Source organism: Narcine bancroftii, chromosome 8 (assembly GCF_036971445.1).
Source record: "Narcine bancroftii isolate sNarBan1 chromosome 8, sNarBan1.hap1, whole genome shotgun sequence".
Taxonomy (NCBI): Eukaryota; Metazoa; Chordata; class Chondrichthyes; order Torpediniformes; family Narcinidae; genus Narcine; species Narcine bancroftii.
In genome coordinates, this window is record NC_091476.1 from 146,240,523 (window position 1) to 146,268,105 (window position 27,583).

The 27,583-nt window shown below is 40.7% G+C and overlaps 1 protein-coding gene across 2 annotated transcripts in view; it reads right to left on the minus strand.

Moving 5' to 3' along the window:
* ptafr (platelet-activating factor receptor) overlaps positions 1-27,583 on the minus strand; it is a 151,855-nt gene that overhangs the window by 8,651 nt on the left and 115,621 nt on the right. For both annotated transcript variants that reach the window (XR_011343450.1, XR_011343451.1), the window contains exon 2: positions 25,488-25,713. The gene's annotated coding sequence lies outside the window, so the exon portion shown is untranslated. The remainder of the gene's footprint in view (positions 1-25,487; positions 25,714-27,583) is intronic.

A 27,583-nucleotide genomic window follows, 5' to 3' on the forward strand; every position in this document is an offset into this window, starting at 1 on the left:
GTGTACACCTGATCCAGGATGTTCTCTATTCTGGTGGCAAAGATCACACGCAGTTGAAACCATGGTAAGACCATTTTCAGGTTGGCATGATTGAAGTCACCAGCAACAATCATGGCACCATTAGGATGGGAAGTCTGGGCTTCACAGATGGCACCGTAAAGCTCCTTCATGGCTTCATCCTCATTAGCCAAAGAATGGCCGAGAATTCTCTGGGCAGGTAGAAGGGTCTGCATTTAATCAGGAACTGCATGGTTCTCATTGATGTAAATGCACAATCCCCCTCCTCAAGTCTTACCAGAAGCAGCAGCGTCTCTGCCTGCCCTGAAGGAGATGAGGCTGGATCACTGAGGCTGGAATGGGGTCCTGGTGCCACATTTCTGTAATTACCAGAGCACAGCAGCCCTGCAGTTCTCTCTGGTTCAGATGCAGCCTCAGGTAATCCATTTTCTTTTCCACTGATCTGAAGGGGCTAACTCTCAGTCAAACCTGGATGCTGCTCCATTTTCCACACTTCTGCTTCCACACTTCCAATGGCCTCCCATGCATTTCCCATTATCCGCTCCACAGTTTGCAGCAGTCTGCATTCCCTGCTTCAGTTGGTTTAAACCGCACAGAATCTTACCAATCCGATCTGCTAATTTGAAAGTCTGCTTCACGTTTTGTATTTTGACGAGTTTCCTGATCATAGACACAAATAGTGGGTTGGGAATTTCACCGTTGTAAGGAGCCGATTTAGTCCACTTATATTAAACAAGGTTTCTCACATGGTTAGCTTTCTCACATATTTCAAGATTCAAGATTCTTAAGGCTAGAAATAGGAAGTTAATGCAGCTAAATTTGTGGCTAAAGAGAAGGTGCAGGTGGGAGGCTTCACGTTTCTGGACAATTGGGCTCTGTTTCAGGGAAGATGGGACCTGTTCTGATAGGACGGTTTGCACCTGAACTGGAGGGGGAACTAACATCCTTGCAGGTAGGTTTGCTAGTGCTGCTTCAGGTGGGGTTTATACTAGATTGGCAGGGGGATGGCAACCAGTGTGTTAGAGCAGAGAGTGAGGTGGAGGAGGATAAAAGTAATGCAAGGACTACATGTATAGACAGAAATCAAAGGTTTGTACATGATAGAAATGTTCTCAGATGCATTTATTTCAATGCAAGGAGTATTGTTGGAAAGGAAGACGAGCTTAGAGCATGGCACATGGGATTACGACATTATTGCTATTCCTGAGAATTGGTTGCAGGAGGGGCAGGACTGGCAGTTCATTGTTCCTGGGGTTCTGTTGTTTCAAACATGATAGAGGGGGAGGGATGAAAGGGGGAGGAGTGGCATTTCTAGACAGAGAAAATATCATAGCTTGCTTGGATGGGACAGCCCAGAGGGCTCATCTACAGAGGCCTTATGGGCGGAGCTGAGGAATGGGAAAGGTGTGACCACACACATAGGGTTGTATTAAAGACCGCCCAATAGTCAGAGAGAATTGGAAGAGCAAATCCATAGAGAGATAGCAGACTGATGCAAGAAACAGAAAGTTGTAATAGTAGGACTGGGACTCCCATACTGTAAAAAGGCTGGATTACTTGTGTTCAGGAAAATATGTACCAATGAGAGAGGATGCAATATTTGACCTTCTATTAGGGAACCAGAGGTCAAATGACAGAAGTATGTGTAGGCAAACATTTTGAGTCCACTGACCATAATGTTATTAACTTCAAGTTAATTATGGATAAGCATAGGTCTTCGAGTTGAGATTCTAAATTGGAGAAAAGGCAATTTTGTGAAAATGAGAAAGGATCTAGGAAGAGTGGATTGGGAAAACTTGTTTTCTGGCAAGGATGTGTTCAGTAAGTGGAAAGTCTTCAAAGGAGATATTTTGAGAGTGCAGAGTTTATATGTTCCTGTCAGGATTAAAGGCAAAGTTAACAGGCAGAGGGAACGTTGGTTTTCAAGGGATATTGGTGATCTGGTAAAGAAGAAGAGAGAAGTGTATTACAAGTACAGTAAGTCCCTGACTTATGATCGTAATGTGAACCAAAGAATTGGTCATACCTCAGAATGGTCGTAAGTTAGAATTGTGCCCAAGAACGTGGAGTACCGAAGTCTTAAAGCAAACTTTTTAATTAAATCTTTTTTTTCATCATAGATGAAAGCTTCCTGAATTTGTCGATCAACCTTGGCATATCTTTCCACATTCAGGTTCATGCTTACTTTTGTTAATTGGCCTTCTGGGGTCCAGGGGCTTGGTGTGGCCATCTTGATTTATGTGAGCATGTACAAGTCTTCGTCTGGCGCATGCGCGAGCCTTCAGTGGGTTTGGTCAGTTCATGCACAAAAGTTAAGTGCCCTTATGATATTGAAATTACATCCTTAGCTCTCATGCATCTGCCAACTGAACTCCAATATATGAACCCACCGCGCATGCGCCTACTGAAGACTTGCGCATGCACACAGGAATCAAGGGACCCCAGAAGCTGACTAACAAAGTAAATAAGCATATTTTAGCTCTTATATGCCCTGTATCCCTGTAATAGTTTGCGGAAGACATAAATTGAGTAAATTTTATATTTTATATAGTTTTTTTACAATTCGATCAGAGGTGCTGATGGTCATAAGTCACATAGGTCCTAAGTCAGGGTCTACCTGTATAGACAATAAGAAGCAAATGAGGTACTGGAAGAGAATAGAAAATGTAAGAAAATACTTAAGGAAATCAAGAAGGCAAAAAGAAGACATGAGGTTGCTTTGGCAGATAATGTGAAGGTCAAAGTAATGTTAAGAATAAAAGGATAGTAAGGGACAAAATTGGTCCCCTAGAAGATCAGAGTGGTCATTTATGTGTGCAGCCTAACGAGATGGGGGAGATCTTAAACAGCTTTTTTTGCATCAGTATTAACTCAGGAGACTGGCAAAGTGTATAAGGAAGGGAAACAAGCAGTAGTGTCATGGAACATATAGAGATTAAAGAGGAGAAGGTGCTTGTTGCCTTACAGCAAATAAAGGTAGATAAATCCCCTTGACATGATATTCTCTTTGATTTTGAGAGAGATTAGTGTGGAAATGACAGGGGCCTTGGCAGGGTGAAAGGGGAAAGATTTAGGAGGAACACTAGGGTGAACTTCTTCACTCAGAGAGTGGTGGGAGGGTGGAACGAGCTGCCATCTGATGTGGTAAATGCAGGCTCACTCTTAAGTTTTAAGAATAAATTGGACAGATATATGTACGGGAGAGGTCTGAAGGGTTATGAATGGGTGCAGGTCACTGGGACTAGCATAATGATATTTCGGCACAGACTAGAAAGGTCAGATGGCTTGTTTTCTGTGGTGTAGTGATCTATGGTTCTATTCAAAATTCCCTTATTGTCATGTAATAAAACAAGTGTAATATTACAGGAAAGTTGCTTTAGTCTGCTGTAAGGCAAACAGATTCACCATCCGCAGAAGTTGCCAGGCGCCTCTTACAGTCAGAGAAAGAGAAGCAAAATTGAGTCCCCCAGAATCATCGTGTCTGGATTCACCCCCAGCATTCCGGCAGCCTCTGCAGCCACATAGTCCAAACCATTGGCAACCTGAGCTCCAGATCCGAAACTCCAACAGCCTTCAGCACCCTTGGCAGTCTGTCACATCCCATTCCCAACACGTGGTACCATTTCAGCCAGTCTCAAGCCAGTCTCCACCAGTTGCTAGAGGGCAACAGCCTGCATGGATTCATCGCCTTGAGTCACCAACAGCACACAGCTGCCTGTGTATTCTTCAGCTGCAAAGCCCCTCCACCACTGTAGTCACCATCCGTCTCTTCTGCTTAATCCTTCTGAAACTGTGGGGGTGGGGAGGTGGTCTCGCCAGTTTCAGGTACTATGCATCAGTCTTTTATTCCCCAGAGTCTGCAACCCCTCGAGGCTGCTGCTAATCACAAGCGCTGTGTGTTGGGTTATATTATATATAAATATGTTTTTAGAAGAGATAGATTGTGGGGGAGTTTAGAGAGTAGATCACTTCACAAAATAACACCACAACTTATTTAAAATGCAAAATCTTTGCTGAAAGTGAGACATTGAGACACTAAACCTTTGCAAAACCTATAAAAACTACTTTGGAAATGCTTTGCTAAGGAACTTCAAAGCAGGTGCAAATGAAACATCCCACATTCAGAGACTGGGCCTGGAGAGAGAGAGGAGAGAGAGAGAGAGAGAGAGAGAGAGAGAGAGAGAGAGAGAGAGAGAGAGAGAGAGAGAGAGAGAGGAGAGGGAGAGAGAGAGAGAACTCAGTTCTGCAGTGGCTTTTGGAAGCTTGTTTGAAACCCCATTTTGGAAGATGGATTGTGAGTTCTGAGTTCAGCCTGTTCAAAATCCTTGTGGTTCATACAAGAATAAATGGCTGGCTAGAGTGTTTCTCCTGAAATAAGGGAAATGAGAAGAACTCTGCGGTGACCTGGAAGAAGAGGTTATCATTTGGAAAACCCTAATGGGGCAAGTTTTTTCCGCAAGCCACTGAAGTGACTGATGGAAGCAAATCAGCTTGTGTGTGTCCAACGAGGAAAGAATCTCTCTCTGAAACCAACAAGAACCTTCCTGAGCAGTAACCTTTAAGCACCAGAGCCTGGCGAAAATTCATAAATGTTAAAGTCTGTGCACAGCAGAATGAATTGCCTGATACCAGTGAACTTGGAGGAGTGAGAAGTGAGATTGGACTGTGAATCAAAGAAATTTCCTGAACATGCACACATTGCATACACGTGCGCTTAGAATTAGAAGGGGGTTAAGTTAGGTTAAGTTAAGATAATAGTGATAAGATAAAGTTTGATCCTGTTTTTTTGTTTAAAGATAATTAAAAGCAACTTTTGTTTAAGTAACCATTTGTCTTGGTGAATTTCTGTTGCTGCTGGGTTTTGGGGTCCTCTGGGCTCATAACAATTGCCATCTTGGACCCAGACTCCACGGTCGCAGCATTTTAAAATAAACCACAGTCGTCTCCTATAACGGAGCTCCAGCAGGGCCGCCAGTTTAGAGTAATAATTAGAAATTTCTCGTTTAATGCAAGTAATCCTGACAATTCGGATTCAGGTAAACTCGAAAATAAATAAAAAAGACAAATCATAGAAAATATGAAACCAGCAACAAAAGGGTAAAGTTTATTGTTTTAAAAAAAAAACTCCTATTAGAGCTTTGTCACATTGAGAGATTCCCTGAAGCTTATATCCAGATAAGTGAATATAGTACACAGCATGTTTGCATCATAAGATCACAGTGGGTCTTGCATTGCTTAATTCAAATGCATTTCAATGTAACATAATATTTAAATTAAGCATTTTCATACTTTCCTACTGCATTTTATTTCAGTTTGTGAAACCAGCCAGGCAATCACAGAGTGCAGAAGACAGCTGGAGAACTGGTGAGGGGATTTGGGAAAAAAAGAACATAAGAACAGCAAGGAGGGGTCATGGGCCTGCTCAGTCATTCATTTGGAATATGGCTGCTCCATGTTACAACTCTGATCTCCAGCCTTAAATCAGCATCCCTCAATAATGCTTTGCATACCAAAATCTCATTTTTGAAAAAGGTTGTACAGTCCTCCACCCCAGCAGCTGTTTTGGGCGCAAGAGCGCTCTATTTCTGCTCTCCCAAGCAGAAATTTAGTGCTCTCTCTCTCTCTCTCTCCCCCAAAACAGCTGCTGAGACTGAGGATCACACAAGGCTTTCTGGAGTTATGTTTTGAGCTGTCCCACACTAGAGAGGGTGGGGTTCACCCCCATCCATCTGATCATCACCTCCATTAGGTCTCCTCCTAAGCATCTCTGTAGGGGAGAATACGTGACCATCAGGGATAATTGATTAATCCTTTAAATACCCCACTCAATTTCAAGAATCTGCAGGGCATACATTTGGAGACCAAGAGATCTTTTCTGATGTCCACCGCAGTCACTCTAAGTCCCAGAGTAATTGTCATTGTTTTGTATTCTAGCTTCTTCAACGTGAAGGTTAATCCACTCTACAATCTCCTTGAGCCATTTTACATCGATGTCAAAAGTTCAAAGTTCAGATTTATTGACAAAATAATGTTAATTTATCCCACAACCATGAATGCAATAACAGGCTGAGTAAATGGGCAAATGTTCCAATAATCTTCATCTCAGTTTCAAAAGGCAAAACTTCTAAGATGGTTGCTTCACTTCTGTAGAAATATTCAAAGGAAATTTTCTTGAAATGCCAAATAATTCCTTAAAGGGATGTGAAGCTGAACTTATAAAGTTCATTGTCTAGTATACTGAGAAACCTTGTTTAGTGAGAAGTTCATACATACTACAATAAGTAAGACACTGCAGAGAGGAACAGATGTACTTAGAGAGATGCAGATTTCAGATTTATTGTCAGAGTACAGAGAAGATATCACATATAACCCTAAGATTCTTTTCCTGTGGGGGAGCCAGAATTGCCACTTATTGGTAGTGCAAAGAACAACTAAACACAGCATATACATGTGAGCATATAAATAACTGTAAATAGATAACGAATGGAAACAAACTGCAATGCAGAGAAAATTTTAAAAATCAATAAAATGCGCAAGTAAGAGTCCTTAAATGAGTCTCTGATTGAGTTTGTAATTAAGGAGTCTGATGGTGGAGGGTGAGCAGCTGTTCCTGAACCTTGTTGTGCACGTCTTGTGGCACCTATACCTCTTTCCTGATGGCAGCAGCGAAAACAGAGCATGTGTCGGGTGGTATGGTCCTTAACAATTGCTGCTGCTCTCTGACAGAGAGGGTTTTGCCTGTGCTTTTCTGAGCTGTGTACACTACCTATTACAGGGCTTTGCACTCAGGAGTATTGGTGTCCGCATACCAGACCTTGATGCAGCCGGTCAGCACACTTTCCACCACACATCTATAAATATTTTCAAGGGTTTCAAGTTCATACCAATCCTCCAACTCCTAAGGAAGTAGAGGCACTGACATGTTTCCTTCATGATGCCATTAGAGTGTTGGGTCCAGGAAAGATCCTCTGAGATAGTCATTCCCAAGAACTTAAACCCTCTCACCCTCTCCACCTCTGATCCCTTAATGGTCACTTGATTGTACACCTCTGGTTTTCCCATCCTAAAGTCAACAATTATCTCCTTGGTTTTGAGTGTGAAGGTGTTGGTGCACATTAAGGATGAAGACTGCACTCCACTGTGAAAGTCAACCCTAGTTATTGTTCAGTCTTTGACTTGCTAACTTTAAACCCTGGTAGTGACTTGGTGAGTGAATTAAAAACAAGGATTGTGTAACATCTATCTCACTTGCTATCTCTCCCTTGTTCAATTACCTATTTAGGGTGATAGACATTGATTAACTTTTCAGAAGGTCAAGGCCACTTCAAGAGGTGAATTCTCTGATTATATCATAGGTAAACACCGTGCAGTGTTATGCGACTCAAAACAGTCTTTAGGGAAATTCCACTGAATTGATAATACTTGCACCCAGCGGGATGCTGAAATGATCAGACAGAAGGGGTGAAAATTTGGGTTAAAAAATATTTGTGTTCTCAAACATAAAGACTCACCAGAGGATTGTAAAGCACGGACAAACATTCCTTTTTTTTCGCCTGTGTGGATCAATAATGATCTAATTTACTGGTTCATTTAGTGTAAATGATAACACAGCCTGGTAACAGGCTTGGGACAGATGGTACATAACATAACAAGACAGCCGGACCCGGCGCTGGTACGCGCCGTCTTAGTGAGTAACACAGAGGACATGCTGGTTATAGCACTCAATATTAGCAGGAGACTGCCACTATTCATTTGTTCATTAGCTGCGGCTTTGCAGAACTGTATACCTGCAGGCAATAGATGGCTGTTCAGGGAATCTTCAAGGACAACCATAAAATGATTTACTACTTTTCTACTCAATCTATTCTACTTGGTCATTTAAACCTTTCCACAGAAATATGTTGCTGCTTCCTTGCCATACCTTATGCCTTATTGTAGTTTTCTCCCAGTAGATTTTCCTTGGCTTTTCATCTTGCTGCTTGGCAGCTTTTGGAGAACAAAGTGATTGGGAGTAAGCCAGGTGTGTCAACATTCTGCAGAAGCTTAGAATTAATTTTAAAAAATCCTCCTCCTCTATTTCTGCTAGACCCTATGGTGTAGAGACAAGAATTTATACAATGGAAGAAATAAATCAGAACAGATGGGACAGCAGGGTGCAAATTCAGGCCATGCTCTCAGCTCTCTTCAAGTTTCCTCCTGGTTCCTGTACAATACTCTCTCAGCTGAGTGTTCAAATCCCACTCTGGGCTGGCAAAGCAGAGCTGCACTGAGCAACCACTGCTTCGTTGAAGAACCTCTCCTTCCGACGACATGCTAAATTGATGCTCTGTCTCTTCTCGGAGCAGGACATAAAGTGAAAGTGCTGAGGAGATTTACAGTGATGCTGCCAGGACTGGATAATTGTGTCCATGATGAAAGACAGAGTGAAACACGACAGTCTGCAGTCACTGTGATTGTAGTAAAAAACACACAGGAATGCTGGAGGAACTCAGCAGGTCCGTAGGAGGAAAAGATGTATTACCAACTGTTACGTCTCTGTGTTGCTTGGGAGGCTTCTTAAATAACTTAGAGATGCAAGATTCAAATAACAAAAGAGACTTTACTTACTGATGCCTTCCTTCATCTCAGGTAACAGTTCACACACTCACATACACATATACATACACCCCACAGTGGGGCACTACAGTTACAACAATGAGAAGAGTGTATTCTTATGTGGTTACAAAATAGTTCACATTATCCTGACTATATAACACCGATGTTTTGGACCTGAGGCCTTTCTCAAGGTGACCTTGATGAAAGACCTCAAGGACAAAAGAGATTGATGCACCATCAATAACTCCAAAAGACTGAAGGTGAACAAAAGAACAAAAGCACATCCATGCTGCACTGGGCAGGGGCTGTGGACCATTCTGGAGCCTGAGGGAGGAGCCACAGGCACAGTCAGCTAATGGGTGTGCCCAAACAAACAAACATATATATACGGTGTTTTACCACAGAGATAAAGGACTGATTTAACATAGTTGCATAAATTATGAGAGGGTAAAGACAAAAATAATCCTTTTCCTTCATGAAGAGGCCAATAAGTCATTTATTGTAATCTGATTGTTCAAGTACAACCTAAGGAAACAAGTGTTCTCCAGTTCTCAGTACAAAACACGCAGACAGACAGACAAACAATGCATACACAGGACAAGTATTTCATCTATACAAAAATAAATAAATAAATAGATTTTGTTTATGAATATGAGAGTTTCTGATGGTAAATGTGAGCAGTTTCTCTGGTCGTTCAGTATTCTCACTGCCCGAGGGAAGAAGACATAATTCAGTAACAGGGGAGTGAAGATTAAAATTGATTGGGAAAAAGATTAGAATGGAACTGAGAAAAAAAATATAATTTCATTCCTTGAGTGGTGGAGTAATGGAATGTACTGTTTAAAGCAGTGGTTTTCAAACTGCCCCCCTAGACTCACATTCCACCTTAAGCAATCCATATGCCATAAGTGTGATTAATGAGGGATTACTTAAGGTGGAATGTGAGTGGGAAAAGAAGGTTGAGAACCTCTGCTCCAGACCCAATGATTACTGAAATATTTTGCTTGAGAAAAATTGTCACTGGCCCATTTTCTTTAGTTATGAAACTGTGCACGTATCGAGTCAATTAGTACGATTAAAACAGTGGTTTTCAAATTTTTCTTCCAACTCACATACCACCTTAAGTAATCCCTTACTAATCACAAAGCACCTATGGCATAGGGGTTGGTTAAGGTGGAATGTGAGTTTAGGGGGACAGCTTGAAAACCACTGGTTTAACAGAATGAAGCAGAAACTTCCACTGCATTTGAAAAGTGCCTGGTAGAGTTCAGGACCTCAGGCCGAGACAAGGCCAAATGAGCCAAGGTCTCCCTTGCATGTAAATTGGTTCATGCCAGCATATTCAAGTCCTTTCCCACACCAGTCGCACTGTCTTCTCCCCCACAACCCCCCACCCCCAGCTCCACCCACCCACTTCTGTCAGATAGAAGAAGCATGAGCTTGAAAAAATGAATCACCACAGATTCAAGGATAATTTTATTCCTGCTGTTATCAGACTTGTAAACGCAAATACCCTTGTGCCTGCATTATTTGACCTATTTTACCACTACTCCCTACACCATTTATTAATTTGTTTATTTATTATTATTATTCCTCTAGCTGTTTGAGTTGATTTGCTTGGATAGTGTGAAAAATTGTTTTTTATTATCTCAGTGCATGTGACAATAAACAATTCAATTCAATGTACACATTGATCCAGATAAGTAACCAGTGGAATAAAACTTCAAGATTTTCTGATCTTAAAAGGAAAATCACAACACTCTATTAAGGAGGAGAAATTCTCTGGAAAATATTCATGCTTTAAATCCATCTTTCATGCCTCTGTTACATTCCCATCACTGGGAACTTGCTACATGCAAATTCACTACCACATTAGCTATAAGTGTGCTGACCAGTTACATCACAGTCTGGGATGGGGACACCAATACCCCTGAGAGTAAAGCCCTGCATAAAGTAGTGGACCCAGCCCATCACAGGCAAAACGCTTCTCACTATTGAGTACATCATCAGGGAACACTGCTGTTGGAGGGCAGCAACAATCATCAAAGACCCACAACGCCCAGCACATGCTCTGCTCTCGCTGCTGCCACCAGGAAAGAGATATAGGTGCAACAAGCTTCACACCACCAGGTATAGGAACAGCTCCACCATCAGACACCTCAATGACAAACTCAATCATTTAAGGACTGCCCCCCTAGACTCACATTCCACCTTAAGCAATCTATATGCCATAAGTGTGATTAATAAGGGATTACTTAAGGTGGAATATGAGTGGGACTCACATTTAAGGACTCTTACTCCTATTGATTTTCATTTTTGTTCTTTCTGTATTGCACAGTTCTTTGTTTACATGTTTACACTGTGTACAGTTTTCATTTGCACTATCAATCAGCGGTAATTCTGCCTCACCCACAGTAAAAAAGAATCTCAGCATTGTAAGTGATGTCATGTATGTACTCTGACAATAAATCTGAAATCAGAATCTGAAGTGTGATGGATTAATTGGCGGTGAATTGATCCTGTAACCACAAAACGCACCTTTGTTTTGTGTGATATTGTCCTTGCAAACATTCCTGTGCATCAAATTGCTTATTATTTCATAATATCCCAGGGCAATTAAAGCATTAAACACCAGAAGCCATGATACCTGTTCAGCTTCAGCAGGTAAGAATTTTGGTACAAATTTACTGTGACAGATTATGTTATGTTTTATATGGCATATAGATATGTTTTAAAGGAAATAAATTGTGGGTTTTTTTAGTGTAGGTCACAAACAAATACAAACACTTCAAAACAGATCTCATTTAAAATGTTAAGAGCTTGGCTCAAGCCAGACAGTCCAGGCTCCGAGTGCCTTTGCAAAAACTTTAAAGAATGCCTATAGAGACTTCACAATTAGGTGTTAATTGGACATGCTGTGGAGTAATGGATTATTATCTTGGAAAGCAACAGATGAACGGACTCAGAAGATTGGGTCTGGTGCCGCAGTCTGTCTGAATACTGTTTGCTGCTCTAAGAGGGTCATGTGGTTTTCTCTGAAAGAGAGAAAGAGAAGAAAAAATCAGTTCTACAGTTCGGCGGCAGCAGCTGGGACTGGAACAGGACAAGGTGGCAAGCTTTTTTTTTTTTTTTTTAATTTTTTATTTTTCACACCATAAATCACAATAGCCATGATATACACTTTTTCTTTTCCACACATTTACAGTGACTTTTTCTCCCTCCCCCCTCCCTCCTCCCAAGCCACCCCCCCATCCCCCCCCTCTCATCCATTTTAGTTATACAATCTAGGTTGCATTAATTCAGTTAGACAATGTTGTCATTCAACAAAAATACACCAGAAATTCTACTGAGTCCATTCTTTTCTTTTCTTCTCCTTCCATCAACTTAGGTAATGTTTGTTCCCGGTAGGTTTTCGCTATTGTATTTAATGTAAGGCTCCCATACTTGTTCGAATATTTCAATATTATTTCTTAAACTATATGTTATTTTTTCTAATGGAATACATTTATTCATTTCTATATACCATTGTTGTATTTTCAAATTATCTTCCAATTTCCAGGTTGACATAATACATTTTTTTGCTACAGCTAGGGCTATCTTAACAAATCTTTTTTGTGCATCCTCCAAGTCAATTCCAAATTCTTTATTTTTTATGTTACTTAGGAGAAAGATCTCTGGATTCTTTGGTATATTGTTTTCTGTTATTTTATTTAATATCTGATTGAGATCATCCCAAAATTTTTCTACTCTCTCACATGTCCAGATTGCATGAATTGTTGTTCCCCTTTCTTTTTTACATCGAAAACTTCTATCAGATACTGTTGGGTCCCATTTATTTAACTTTTGCGGTGTAATGTATAGTCTGTGTAACCAATTATATTGTATCATACGCAGCCTCGTATTTATTGTATTTCTCATCGTTCCAGAGCATAACTTCTCCCATGTTTCCTTTTTTATCTTTATATTTAAATCTTGTTCCCATTTTTGTTTAGTTTTACCATTTGTTTCCTCATTTTCCTTTTCTTGCAGTTTAATATACATATTTTTTATAAATCTTTTGATTAACATTGTATCTGTAATCACATATTCAAGGTTACTTCCCTCTGGTAAACTCAAGTTGCTTCCTAATTTATCTTTCAAGTAGGATCTCAGTTGGTAATATGCCAGCGCTGTATCTCCCGTTATATTGTACTTATCTCTCATTTGTTCAAAGGATAAGAATCTACTTCCTGAAAAACAATTTTCTATTCTTTTAATCCCTTTTTTTTCCCATTTTCTAAAGGCAAGGTTGTCTATTGTAAAAGGGAGTAGCTTATTTTGCGTCAATATTAGTTTTGGTATTTGGTAATTTATTTTATTTCTTTCTACATGAATCTTCTTCCATATATTGAGGAGATGGTGTAATACTGGAGAAGTTCTATGTTGTACCAATTTTTCGTCCCATTTATATAATATGTGTTCAGGTATCTTTTCCCCTATTTTATCTAATTCTAGTCTCGTCCAGTCTGGTTTTTCCCTTGTTTGATAAAAATCTGATAGGTACCTTAATTGTGCGGCTCTATAATAATTTTTGAAGTTTGGCAATTGTAAGCCTCCTTGTTTATACCATTCTGTTCATTTGTCTAGTGCTATCCTCGGTTTCCCCCCTCTCCATAAAAATCTCCTTATTATTTTCTTTAACTCTTTGAAGAATTTTTCTGTCAGTTGTATTGGCAATGCCTGAAGTAAGTATAGTATCCTTGGAAAAATGTTCATTTTAATACAGTTTATCCTTCCTATCAGTGTTAGTGGTAGCTCTTTCCAATGCTCTAAATCGTCCTGTAATTTTTTCATTAGTGGATTGTAATTGAGTTTATATAATTGGCCTAGATTTTTGTTTATTTGCACACCTAGGTATCTTATTGCCTGCGTTTGCCATCTGAATGGGGATTCCTCCTTAAATTTTGAGAAATCCGCGTTATTCATAGGCATTGCTTCACTTTTATTTACGTTTATCTTGTATCCCGACACTTCTCCATATTCCTTCAATTTCTTATATAGTTCTTTTATTGATAGTTCTGGTTCTGTTAAGTACACTATCACATCATCCGCAAACAGACTGATTTTATATTCCCTGTCTTTTATTTTTATTCCTTTTATATTATTATCTCTTCTTATCGATTCTGCTAGTGGTTCTATAGCTAGCGCAAACAATAATGGTGATAGTGGGCATCCCTGCCGCGTTGACCTGCTTAAGTTAAATTGCTTTGATACATGTCCATTTACTGTCACTTTCGCTAACGGTCCCTTATATAATGCTTTAATCCAATTAATATACTTCTCCGGTAAACTGAATTTTTGCAATACTTTGAACAAGTAATTCCATTCTACTCTGTCGAAGGCCTTCTCTGCGTCTAAAGCAACTGCTACTGCCGGTGCTTTATTTCCTTCTACTGCATGAATTAAGTTAATAAATTTACAAATATTGTCTGTTGTGCGTCTTTTTTTGATAAATCCAGTTTGGTCTAAATTTACCATTTTCGGTACCTGTTCTGCTAATCTGTTCGCTAATAGTTTAGCTATTATCTTATAATCTGTGTTTAGCAGAGATATTGGTCTATATGACGCTGGTGAGAGTGGATCTTTCCCTTGTTTTAGTATCACTGTAATTATTGCTGTTTTACATGAATCTGGTAAGTTTTGTGTCTCATCAATCTGGTTGATTACATCCAGGAGGGGCGGTATTATTAGGTCTTTAAATGTTTTGTAGAATTCTATTGGGAGTCCATCCTCTCCTGGTGTCTTATTATTTGGTAAATTTTTTATTATCTCTTGTATTTCTACTGTTCCAAATGGTTCTGTTAATTTATTTTGTTCCTCTATTTGTAGTTTTGGTAGTTCAATTTTAGTCAAAAATTCATCTATTTTCCCTTCTTTCCCTTCGTTTTCGGTTCGGTATAATTGTTCATAGAATTCTCTGAAGTTTTCCTTAATTTCTTTTGGATTATATGTAATTTGTTTGTCTTTTTTCCTTGTTGCCAATACCATTTTCTTAGTTTGCTCTGTCTTAAGCTGCCATGCTAGGATTTTGTGTGTTTTTTCCCCTAGTTCATAATATTTCTGTTTTGTCTTCATTATATTCTTCTCCACCTTATATGTTTGTAATGTTTCATATTTTATTTTTTTATCCGCCAATTCTCTTCTTTTGGTTGTATCTTCCTTTATTGCTAATTTTTTTTCTATGTTTATTATTTCCCTTTCCAACTGCTCTGTTTCCTGATTATAGTCCTTCTTCATCTTGGTTGCATAACTTATTATTTGCCCTCTAATGAATGCTTTCATTGCGTCCCATAGTATAAACTTATCTTCCACTGATTCCGTATTTACTTCAAAGTACATTTTTAATTGTTTTTCAATAAATTCTCTAAAATCCTGTCTTTTAAGTAGCATGGGGTTTAATCTCCATCTATACATTCTTGGAGGGATGTCTTCTAGCTCTATTGCCAATAACAGGGGTGAGTGGTCCGATAATAGTCTAGCTTTATATTCCGTTTTCCTAACTCTCCCTTGTATGTGGGCTGATAACAGGAATAGGTCTATCCTTGAGTATGTTTTATGTCTAGTCGAGTAGTATGAGTATTCCTTTTCTTTTGGGTTTTGTTTCCTCCATATGTCCACAAGTTTCATTTCTTGCATTGATTTAATTATAAATTTGGTTACTTTGTTCTTCCTGTTAATTTTTTTCCCCGTTTTATCCATATTTGGATCCAAATTCAGATTGAAATCCCCTCCTATTAGTATGTTCCCTTGCGTATTAGCTACCTTCAAAAAGATATCTTGCATAAACTTTTGATCTTCTTCGTTAGGTGAATATATATTAAGTAGATTCCAAAGCTCCGAATATATCTGACATTTTATCATAACATATCTCCCTGCTGGATCTATTATTTCCTCTTCTATTTTAAATGGCACATTTTTGCTAATTAATATAGCCACTCCTCTTGCTTTTGAATTATACGATGCTGCTGTTACATGTCCTACCCAATCTCTCTTTAATTTCTTGTGCTCCAATTCAGTTAAGTGTGTTTCTTGGACAAATGCTATATCTATTTTTTCCTTTTTCAGTAAATTTAGTAGTTTCTTCCTTTTAATTTGGTTATGTATTCCATTAATATTTAGAGTCATATAGTTCAGCGTAGCCATTTTATATTTTGTTTATCTTCTCTTTCCGTTTTTCCATCATTACCTTTCCTCCTTTTCCATTTCTGTTTTCTTATTTTCAACTCTTTACCAGACAACATTCCTACAACATCCAACAAGGTGGCAAGCTTGTGGAAAAATGCCATTTTGAAGATGAGTTGTGAGCTCTTAGTTCAGCCTGGTCAAAGCCCTTGTGGTCCGTACAAGAGGAGATGGCTGGCTGCATAATGTTTCACTTGAAATAAGGGAAATAGGAAAGGAACTCTGTCGTGACCTGAAAGAAAGAAGTTATCAGCTGGAAAACCCTGATGGGGCAAGTTTCTTCTTCAAAACACTGAAGTGGCTAATCGGAAGGAATCAGTTGTGGGTGTCAAATGAGCAGCAAATCTCTTTCTGAAAACCAACAAGAACCTTCCTGTATGGTAACCATTTACGTTTCAAGCACCAAAACTTGGTGAAGATGCATAAATGTTAAATTCTGTGCATAGTATAAGAATTGCCTGATACTGGTGAACTTGGAGGAATGAGAAGTGAGATTGGACTGTAAATCAAAGAACTTTTCTGAACTTACACACACATTACATACTCGTGCACTTAGAATTAGAAGGGGGTTAAGTTAATAGTAATAAGTTAAAGTTTGATCCTGTTTTTATGTTTAAAGATAATTAAAAGTAACTTTTGTTTAATAACCATTTGTCTTGGTGAATTTCTATTGCTCCTGGGTTTTGGAGTCCTCTGAGCCCATAACAGTACATGGTACAATGTATATGAGAATAAATTCATTCTAATTATCTTTTACAGAACTACAATGTTTGCATTATGATTGCTTTTCAAATATCCTGGGCAACAGAGCTGGAGCTGCAGCCAATATTTTATTTCAGGAATCTGGTCAGGTATTATATGAGGTCTTGTTTTGCTTGGAACACAGCATCCATTTAAATCCTATTTATACTGTAGCTCAATTGGTTGTGACCTTCCTCCTGGATGACATTAGGAGAAATGTCTTCTTGTCTTCTTCTCAGATGTAGGGTGGGAGCTGCATGGAGGGATGGGTGTCCAGATTATTGGAAAGATTATGTTTAATTTTTGTTCTTGCCATGGGTCTGCTGTGACGCAATATCATTTAGCTCAGGGGCTTCTACAATGTTCCTTTTCATTGTTACCCAACAGGCAAGGAGCCATTGGACACACAGCGAGGGAAATGGTGGGGATACAGTAGGGAGACACTGGGGAGGCAATGGAGAGACAGTGGGGAGATGGTGGGGAGATAGTGGGGAGACAGTGGGGAGATGGTGGGGAGATGGTAGGGAAACAGTAGGGAGTCAGTGGGAGAGGGTGGGGAGAGGGTGGAGAAAGGGTGTAAAGAGGGTGGGGAGATGGTGGGGGGATGGTGGGGAAATGGTGGGGAGAGGATGACGAGACTGTGGGGAGATGGAGGGGTCATAGTGGTCTAACTAACAAATTTTCCATCTGTAATGTCTGGGTCTCCAGGCAAAACATTGAGTAAATTATTTATTGTGAAGTGCGCCGAGGTACTGATCAAGGCAAGTCATCCTGTACATTGTACTACAGGGAATGCATGAATAAAAGAGTCTTACAATTTTCTTAAAATGCAGGGAATAGTGCTGTTAAATAGTGCAAAGCTTCAGCTTATACTAATGGGGGGTTCATTCAAGAGTCTGATAACAGAAGGAAAGAAACTGTGGTTTGATCTGGAGGTGCAGGGTTTAAAACACATCTATATTCTGCCAAAAAGGAGGATAAAGAAGAGAATGTGGCTGAGGTGGATGTGTCCTTTAATATGTTGGCTACTTTCCCAAGGCAGTGGGACATGAAGCAAAGACTGCACAGAAAATACATTTGCCCCAGCCTGTATTGGTGACAAATCTGCCGAAACTGCAAATTCAAGCCCTGCTATAGGACATTAGGGACACTTCTTTGTTGGTAGTCTCCCGCCACACATACCCCAATGTACTGCAACACGTCTTCCTTAACAGACTAACAGTGACCCCAGATTAATTTGTTCTGATCTCATTTGTTCTTTCTGAGATCTCAATGTGCAGGAGAGCAACCTAATCCCTCCATGATCCCTCCAAGTTCAATTAATGCCTGCAAAATTCTGGAGGATTTACTCAAGATTATTATACGCTTTATCAATGTAATTTTTTTCTTTCCATTTTGTAATGCGTATTAAATTTATTTAGTCAAGAAATACAAAATATATGGGATCATACTGAGTTACTGACTTATTAAGAAAAACAATTGCACAATAGTTTTAATTTTAATTAAAGTTCCACAAAAAAAGATATTTTTTTTTGGGAAATATACTCTATGAGTCATTAAATTATTTTTACATTATGTTTAAAAGAAAGAATGTTAATCACTGGGGTGGATATATATCTTGTACTCAGCAATAAAATGGGATATACTGCAATTAAAAATGTGGAAGAGCAAATTTTCAGCTTTCTCTGAGAAAAAGGCTGTATCATTTTCATAACATGTAAGGAGGCCATTTGACCCATCAAATTTTGACTGTCTCTTTGTCTAATCCTTTCAATCCCATTATTTTTTTGTAACCAATTCTCTCCCACAAGCACCCTCACCACCACCACACCTACGTGAAGGGGTCATTTACAGATGCCATTCATGCCATTCATCCAATTAGTGCATCTTTGGGAGGTGGGTAGAAACTAAAGTGCTCAGTGGAAACCCAATTATTCAAAAGGAGAACATGCAAAGTTTACACAAAGATCACCAAAAGTCAGGTTCAAGCCTGGGTCGCCGAGCTACAAGGTAGCAGCTCTTTGAGTTGCACCATTTTGCCAGCTTTTTACAAATGGTCATATGATTCCTGAATGAAGCTCACACTGGTAAAATTGTATACTTAATTAACTAATCTAATCTAATCAAAGGGAGTTGACCGGCCGCATCACAGACTGGTAATGGGGACACCAATACCCCTGAGGGCAAAGCCCCACAAAAGGTAGTGGACACAGCCCAGGACATCACAGGCAAAACTCTCCCCACCATCGAGAACATCTGCAGAGAACGCTGCCATCGAAGAGCAGCAGCAATCATCAAGGATCCGCACCATCCAGCACATGCTCTGTCCTCGCTACCATCAGGAAAGAGGTCGAGGTACCCCAAGACTTGCACCACCAGGTTCAGGGACAGCTGCTCCCCCTCCATCATCAGACTCTTCAACCACAAGCTCATTTAAAGATACTTAAATGTGGAAGATCTCTGAAATGCATTTATTTCAATGCAAGGAGTGTGGTAAACAAGGTGGATAAACTAATGATATGGATTGACACGTGGTATTATGATGTGATGGCAAAATTGGTTTAAGGAAGGTTGCGATTGGCAGTTAAATATTCCAGGATTTCGCTGCTTTAGACATGACAGAATTGGCGGGACGAGGGGGAAGATGTGGCGTTGCTTGTCAGGGAAGATATTACAGCGGTGCTGAGACAAGATAGACTGGAGGACTCATCGCAGGAGGCTCTATGGGTTAAACTAAAAAATAAGAAAGGTGAGGCAACAAATATAGGGGTATATTATAGGCCTCCAAAGGAGGATAGGGAACTGGAAGGGCAAATGTGCAGGGAAATAGCTGAGATGTGTAGTAGAAATCGGGTTGTGATAGTTGGGGATTTCAATTTTCCTAACATTGATTGGGAAACACAATCAGTGAGAGGGCAGGATGGCTTAGACTTTGTACAATGTGTTCAGGATTGCTTTTTACAGCAGAATGTTGAGATGCCTACTAGAGGGGAGGCAGTGTTAGATCTGTTGTTAGGGAACTTAATAGGGCAGGTGAAGGAAGTGTGCATTGGTGAGAACTTTGGATCCAGTGATCATGGGTCCATTAGCTTCAACTTAAAAATGGAAAGGGATAGGTCAGATTTGAGGTTGTAGGTCTTCGAGTGGGGAAAGGCCAGATTTGAAAAAAATGAGAAGGAATTTGCAGAAAATTGTATGGTCTGATCTTTTTTCTGGAAAGGATGTAGAGGAGATTTGGAGGGTATTTAAAGAAGAGATATTGAGAGTACAGGATCTTTATGTGCCAGTCAGATCAAAAGGCAAGTCCAAAAGTTCAAGGGAACTGTGGTTTTCTGGAAAAATTAGGAAGTTGGTTCAGGATAAGAGGGGGGCATTGCTAAATTTAAGAAGCAAAAAATGGATAAGATATATGATTATTACGTAGATGCAGAAAAAACCTTAAGAAGAAAAATAGAAAGGCAAAAAGAAGGTATGAGGTGTCAATAGCTGATAAGGTAAAAGTGAATTCTAAGGGTTTTTACAGATATGTAAATAGTTAAAGGAAGGTTAAGGATAGAATAGGACCGCTGGAAAATGGGAGTGGTGAACTGTGCGAGGAACCTTATCAGATGGCAAAGATATTAAATGATTCTTTCTCATCTGTGTTCACGAAGGAAAAAGACATTGGATTATGTGAGATAAGTGAGGCAAATGGCTTAGTTATGGAAAAGATAGGGATTAGTAAAGAGAGGGTTTTGGAGGTTCTAGGGTCAGTAAAAGTGGATAAGTCTCGTGGTCCTGATGGGATTTTCCCCAGGACGTTAAGGGAGGTCAGGGAGCAAATAGCAGAGGCACTGACAGTGATTTTTCAATGATCACTGGAGGAGGGTGTGGTGCCACGGGATTGGAAGGTTGCTAATGTAGTTCCATTGTTTAAAAAAGGCACTAGGTGTCAGTCAAGTATTTATAGGCCTGTAAGTTTGACTTCGGTGGTAGGGAAACTTCTGGAGGGTATTCTTAGAGATGGTGTGTATAAATATCTGGATAGGCAGGGATTGATCAAAAGCACCCAGCATGGGTTTGTGAAGAGGAAGTCATGTTTGACAAACCTTATTGAGTTTTTCGAAGAAGTGACAAGAAAGGTGGATGAAGGTAGGGCAGTTGATGTAGTCTATCTGGATTTTAATAAAGTTTTGATAAGGTTCCACATGAAAGGTTAGTAATGAAAGGTTCAGTCACTAGGATTAATAGAAAAATAGTAAGATGGGTTCAGAGGTGGCTGGAGGAGAGACAGCAGAGGGTCATGGTGGACAACTGTCTATCAGGATGGAAGCCTGTGATGAGTGGCGGATCTCAAGGATCGATGCTAGGTCCCCTGTTGTTCATAATTTATATTAATGATTTAGATGATGGGGTGGTTAACTGGGTAAGTAAATACGCAGACGATACAAAAATAGGGGGAGTGGTGGATAGCGAGGAAGGTTTTCAGGGATTACAGAGGGATTTGGTTTGTCTGGAAAATAGGGCTGAAAGATGGCAGATGGAATTTAATGTAAAGAAGTGTGAGGTGCTTCATTTCGGAAAAAAATAATCAAAATAAGACATATGTAGTAAAGGGGAGGACATTGGAGAATGCACAAGAACAAAGATCTTGGAGTTATGGTGCAGTAGTCCTTGAAGGTGGATTCCCATGTTGACAGGGTGGTTAAGAAGGCATTTGGTATGCTAGCCTTCATAAATCATAGCATAGAGTATAGGAGCTGGGAAGTGATGCTGCGACTGTTTAAGGCGTTGGTGAGGTCATGTTTGGAGTATTGTGTTGAGTTCTGGTCTCCAAATTATACGAAGGATACAGATAAGGTGGAGAGGGTACAGAGAAGATTTACAAAGATGTTGCCTGGCTTAAAATACCTAGAGTACAGAGAAAGATTGAAGAGGTTAGAACTTTATTCATTGGAACAGAGACAGTTGAGAGGGGATTTGATAGAGGTGTTTAAAATTATAAAGAGAATAGATAAACTAGATGCAAGTAGACTCTTCCCCCTGAGAGCAGGGGAGGTTGAAACAAGAGGACCCAAGTTGAAAAATTTAGGAGAAACATTAGAGGATACTTATTCACTCAGAGAGTGGTGGCTGAATGGAATAATCTTCCGGAGGAAATAGTTGAGGCAGAGTCAATTCTTTCATTTAAGAGGAGGCTGGATATATACATGGATAGGAGGAAGTTGGAGGGTTATGGGTGGAGAATAGTCAGGGGGAGTGAACCAGCATGGACTTGAAGGACCGAGATGACCTGTTTCTATGCCATAAACTGTTATATGGTTATATGGTTACTTGTGCACTTTACTGATTTTTTAATCTCTGTATTGGACAGTCAGTTGTTAACATTTCTTCATTTGTTTACATGTGTATGTTACATAGAGTTTTTGTTTTGCACTACCAATAAGTGGTCATTCTGCCTCGCCTGCAGGAAAAAGAATCTTAGGGTTGTATGTGATGTCATGTATGTAATCTGACAATAAATTTGAAACCTGAATCTAATCCCTCTCTGTACCTCTGCTTGTTTCTCTGCAGTGAGTTACATATATATGGAATTTTTAGCAGGAGTTCTCGCTAAACCAGGTTTCTTGCTGCACCTCAGTACACTTGACAATGAACCTGTCAAATTCAGTCCCACACTCCTTTAAGGGAATTGTTTGGCGTTGCAAGTAAATTCCTTCTGATTTTTGTTTTACAGAAGTAAAATGACCATCTTAGAAGCTTTACTTCCAGAAACTGTGATAAAGATTAATGGAACATTTACCCATTTACTCAGCAGTCCCACCATTATGATTGCCTGTTATTGCATTCATGTTTGTGGGATAAATCAATATTATTTCAAGTGAAATTAAGTTAAATATGATTTAAACTACTGCAAAATGTTGCACTTCAAATCTATTCAACAAATGATGCGTTTATTTCCATTTTGTGTCATACCTCTTGCTTATAAACTATACAAATGCACTGGGGGTATTGAAGGGAATGACAAGACAGTGATGCACCCTTCTCTTGACTTTACATTGACTTACATCTGATGGATAGATGAGGGGATTAATTTCATTGTCATGGACATTGAACTCCATAAAAAGACAGCCCCAGAGCTGAATAAACCTCCTTACAAATTAGTTTTTTTTTATTTTGTTGTTTATCCTCAGGAAGTCAACTCTGCCAAAAAAATATTCACATCCCATGAATGAATAAAAATGAGACTGCACAGACAGAACTCTGGCACGTGAAGTAAAATGTGCAGTAACGCAAGGTTACCCATTTTGGTCAGAAGACTAGAACAGTAAATGTTGGCAGGGAGAGGTTGTATGTTGACACGTACAGAGGTCTGAGTGTAGCTGCACATCAAACACAGGGAGTCATTGCTATTGTAAAGTGAAGGAGGCTTAAGGGGCTGTATCACCAACTCCTTGCGGTATTTCTTATTGCTCTCATTTATTCCCCACAACGGATGCCAGAGATAAGTGGCGCTGCTCCTTCATTTAGGGTGAAGGCATCCCAGTATTGCTACAGGACTCCTTCCACCCTGCACACAGCATCTTTCAGCTGCCCCCATCAGGGAAGAGATACAGGAGGATCGGAGCCAGCACCACCCAGGCTGAGGAGCAGCTTCTTCCCAGGGGCAGTGAGAATGCAGAACGATTAAAGGTACTGCTCACACTGACCATCTGGGACTCTCATATTCATGAAACAATATTTATTTATTTGTATAGATGAATACTTGTCCTGTATATGAATTTTGTCTGTACATGTATTACGTCTGATTGTGTGTCCATGTGTTTTGCCCCAAGAACCATAAAACGCAGTTTTGTCGGGATGTACTTGTGCGATCAAATGACAATAAACTTGACTTGAGTTAATCCATTGGAGATGAGGGAATAGCAAGAACATCCTAGTTACGGTGGGTGATGTGGAAGAAAATCTGGACGTGATACTCTGATGTAGCATCTGAAATTCACTGATAGAAAGAGAAAACAAAAGAGAATTCCAGGTCTGGTAGTATCCATGAAAAGAGAAACAGAGTTAATATTTCAAGGCAAAGACCCTTCACTGAGAGTAATTCTTTTTAATTTAGATTATAATCCTACATCTTTGTCTCCCTTGTTTGAGTAACAGGTGAGAAATGCAGAGAGTTTGGTCTCAGATTTCCACGTACTGCAGGGGCTTGATGAGATTCAGATTTGTGGTTTGACTAAGACATGGATCAAGGTAAACATGGCTTTTATCCGTGACAGTCTGTTTTCAACTTGACTATAAGCAACCTGTCAACCTTAACATGGCACATCCGCTAGCAAGTAAAAGACATACATCTCACATATCCAGTGGCGGATTAACTACCACCCAGGCCCCTAGGCTGAGTTTTAGTAAGGCCCCCCCTAGGGTCGCCATCATGGGGGGGGGCGTCATTTGCAGGCCATGCCCCAACTCACCTCCTTCAACGCTCTCTCTCTCCATCACATTCACTTGGAGTTGCGCATGCCACACCTTGTTGGCTGGTTTAGTGGAATCTTTACAGACTCTGTAAACTTTATGACAAGTCGGTGCGTTGCGGTGGTAAATTTAATTTTGGAAGAAAATAGGGAGGGAGGGGGGAAATTACTTTTAATGCTTATGCGATTTAAATGGAAGCTTCAGCTATTTAGAAGGAAGCTCTTATCGTAAGATGATTTTATATGGGATGTGGGACATGTCAGTTTCAATTTTTAAATCTGTTGAATGCGTTTCCACTCCTTTTGTGTTAGATTTTCCTGCTCATGGGTGAGTTAATTCTAAATGCACTCCCGCTCTCCTCCCCTCATCTTCACTCTCTCTCATTGACACCATTGTTCTCCATGGACACTCCCCAAGCCACGAGGCCTCTCCAGTTTTTCACAGGCAGCTGACCTGTGTTCCCCCTCCCTGCCCACCCATCGACCACTCTGCTCGGATCCACCACGACGAGCCGAGAACCTCTGACACCCCCCTCCCACTTCCAGCTGCCAATTGAAGAGCAGAGGATCCTCAACACAAACCGCAGCGCAGGGAAGACCTTTCAGCCTGCCATATTCATTGCTGTCTGAAGACCATGTTCTGCACTGCATGGTCTTCCATCCTATGCCATAGAATAGATGCTCTGTGGTTAGTAAGGGATTATTTAAGGAGGTACGTGAATAGAAAAATAGAGAACCACTGATTTAAATCTGACACGGAGAAGGATCCTGCCTCCACCAGCTTGACCAGAAGCCAACGGTGGAGAACCTTCCAGCATAGTTCTCTTTTCCACCCTGTTTACACTGTCAATGGCCCGGGAGGCAATAGCCCAGTGTGGGGAGGGATTGGGGAGATTGTGGGGTGCCTTTTTGCCGGTAGTAATTAGTAAATGCACGTGTGATGAGCTGAGCTCTACAGCAGGAGGCAAACGCCGCAGATCTCAGCTCAGACTTGCACGCGCTTGCATTGATTAAGCGAGTAGAGGAGAAGTACGACTCTACTAATATGTATAACATTGTACTTGGTACTAATACATAACATAACATGCATAATAAAAATATCATGAAGACAAGTTTATATGAATCAATTATAACAGACCTTTTATTCCATATGAGAGAATCATTAAACCATAACACTACTTCAGCATATAAAACAGACATAATAGAACCATAGATAGAACCATTAAACCATAGAATGAACACTACAGCACAGAAAGGCCATGATAGAACCATGAGGGCAACAAAAGCATGGGGACACCAGCAGTGGTCAGTGAGCAAGCCACACACAATTTGATTTGAAATACCCCTGCCTTTCAACCATTGCAATTTGCAAACTCTAGGCACAATACAATTTCCAAAAACTGTTCTCTCGTTCATAATTTAAACAACATGAATAAAATAATTAAAGTGATCACTTACTCCACTCTTGTGACTGGCATTCTGGCAGTCCAATTGAATCAGTTGTCCCCAACTTTTCCATGAGCGACGCTGGTGCATGCGTGCAGGAGGCGGACACCACAGATCTCAGGCTCAGACTTCCTCGCGCTTTTTTCAAACACGCAGCATGAGCATTGATTGACGGGTAGCAATGGGACTGGCAGAGCCCAAGACCCCGCCGCTGATTAGGTGAACGTGGCTTCTGCAACTGCAAGGCAGGGAGAAGTACGACTACACTAATATAATGTTGTACTTAGAACTACATAACATAACATGCATAATAAAATATCATGAAGACAAGTTTATATGAATCAATTTTAACAGACCTTTTATTTCATATTATTGTCCATCATAACTCAGTTACATCACGCTGTTTCTTTGCCGCCCAGATTATTTAGATGTTGATGAGGTGGTCACTTGGTTTATGGAGAAGCGAATGATTTGTTGTTGGGGCAGGAGGCATTGGGCATATGCTGGAATATTACAAGGAATAGTTTAGGAGCCCAGGACACCTCACATCCCAACAAGCATGACATGACCCAGGCTGGCAGCTGAGGCAGCGAACTACCTATGTAACCTATCCCAGAAGTGGCACAGGTAGTTCGGCTTGGGTCGTGTGGTGCTCGTCAGGACTCCTCCCCCTCCCCCCTCCCCCCCCAATGCTACACTTTCCCAACCACTAAGCTATTAGATTTTTAATGTCACTCCAACCGAATTGACGTTAAAAATCTAATAGTTTGGTGATGGGAGGAACTGAGGAAGGTGAAGGATTGGGGAGTGAGTGTCAGCCTCCCAGTGGGGTTGAGTTTTTAAAGCAGCTCGCCCAGAGCACCCGGAGCCCAAGTCGAGGCGGCCAGTTAGTTAAGTGATTAGTGACACTCTTGTGTGCACGGCGTCACTTGGCTGGGTCACTGTGTGATAATGAGAGGTCACCTCTCCGTGAGGTGGCCTGTCAGTCAATTTCAGTAGTGCCCACCAGAGGGCCACTAATTACTTAAGTGTCTCCCTCCGGGTGCTCTCTGGGGTGAGGCAAGCTGTTTATCAACCCGGTCACCCTCAATTCCACCACCTTCCCACCAAATTATTAGATTTTTAACATCAAATGCAGTCAGAATTGGATATTAAATATCTAATAGTATGATGGGAAGGTGGAGGTTTGTTCATTCCAAATAATCGCACACACGGGACATGTAACACACGCCGCAATTCGCAAAAAAATGCAAATCTTCATCATGCTGCCGCTGGCTCCCAGAAACTGGCAATGGCGCAACGACGACTCTTGCCATGTCCACACTACCGTTGCCCTCTCCCATGCAGGCGCTTACCCATGGGCCCCTTTGCTCTGTGGGCCCCAAGGCTTCAGCTTACTCAATCTAATGGTTAATTCACCACTGCAAATATTTGTGGAAGAGCTGATTCAAAATTCATTCATTATCATGGACAGAAAATCCAATATTGCACGAAATTGCCTTCAGTCTACTGTAAGACAGTCAAAGATTCGCCATCAGCAGAAATTGCCAGGCACCCCTTACGGTCAGAGAGAAAGAAGCAAAAGTGAGTCCTTCCAGAGTCACCTAGTGTCCGTGGATTCACCTCCAGCTCTCCCGCAGCCTTCACACCCACACAGACTTCAGTCCAAACCATCAGCAACCTGAGCTCCAGACCCAAACTTCTGGCACGATCAGGAAGCCTAAACTCCCTCTCACATTCCGGTTCCAATACCTGGTACCCCTTCAGCCAGTCTCCAGTAGTCCGCAGTCTGGTGTGAGTCCCTTGAGCACAGTCACCGGCAGCCCAATGCCTGCATGGGTTCCTCATCATGCGTCACCAACAGCCCACTGCCTGGCCACCCAGCACAAGTTATGTCTAAAGATGCAAGGTTCATGTTAAATCTACAAGAGTTTAATAATGAGTGGTATAGATAGGGTGGACAGCCATCACCTTTTTCCCAGGGCAGGAAGAACAAACACCAGAGGACATACAGTATGTACAAAGTGAAGGGAGGGAGGATTAGGGGAGACATCAGGAGTAAGTTTTTCACACAGAGAATTGTGGGTACCTGGAATGCCTTGTCAGGG